Genomic DNA, 801 nt, shown 5'->3' with positions numbered 1-801 from the left:
TCTTCTTCCACGTCCGCCTCACTGTCGGCCTCCGGCTCCCCATTCTCCTTATTAGCAGGGACGGTCTCTCCCATTCCCTGCCTCCTTCACAACTTCCTTTTTCTCTGTTAAGGCCCTTGGTTGGTGGTGGTCTCAGAGCTGGTGTCTGTTGGGTGGGGCACAACTCGCTGCGTCTGACGTGGTGATCTGATGCGGGGGATGGAAAAGGAGGTCTGAGGTCGGGGGCTCTGGCGATAAAGCTCCTGGAGTCCACGGCGGCGGCGAAGGCAGCAACGAGAACGAAGCCGCACCCGGGAACAATGCAAAGATTCTCTTCAGAGCTGACAGTGGGCTATTTATAGCAATAACCGAAATCTTAGGAATGAAACTAAATGTTTGATTATTGGTATTCACATATTATTTTGTACGTGTGCCCTGAAAATGTTCTGATTTTTTTTCTTTTTTTGATACAGGGTCCCCACTCTGTCGCCCTGCGTAGAGTACCCTGGCTTCTTAGCTCACAGCAATCTCAAACTCTTGGGCCCAAGAAATCCTCTTGCCTCAGCTTTCTGAGGAGCTGGGACTACAGGCCTGTGTCACAATGCTCCACTAATTTTTGTATTTTTAGGAGTTTGGGTCTCTTTTGGTCAGGCTGGTCCTAAACTCCTGAGCTTATGGGATCCTCCTTGTCTGGACCACTCAGATCTTGATTACTGGTATAACCTTACCCAGGGCAACAGAGTGAGACTCTGTCTACAAAAAAAAAAAATAATAATTCATGGTATTACCTTAAGCTTTTACATGCTGTTCCTACCAGTTAGA

This window comes from Otolemur garnettii, unplaced genomic scaffold, assembly GCF_000181295.1.
Source record: "Otolemur garnettii isolate 467f Iridium unplaced genomic scaffold, OtoGar3 scaffold00103, whole genome shotgun sequence".
Taxonomy (NCBI): Eukaryota; Metazoa; Chordata; class Mammalia; order Primates; family Galagidae; genus Otolemur; species Otolemur garnettii.
The sequence above is the reverse complement of the archived record's forward strand: the minus strand, read 5'-3'. Positions refer to the sequence as shown.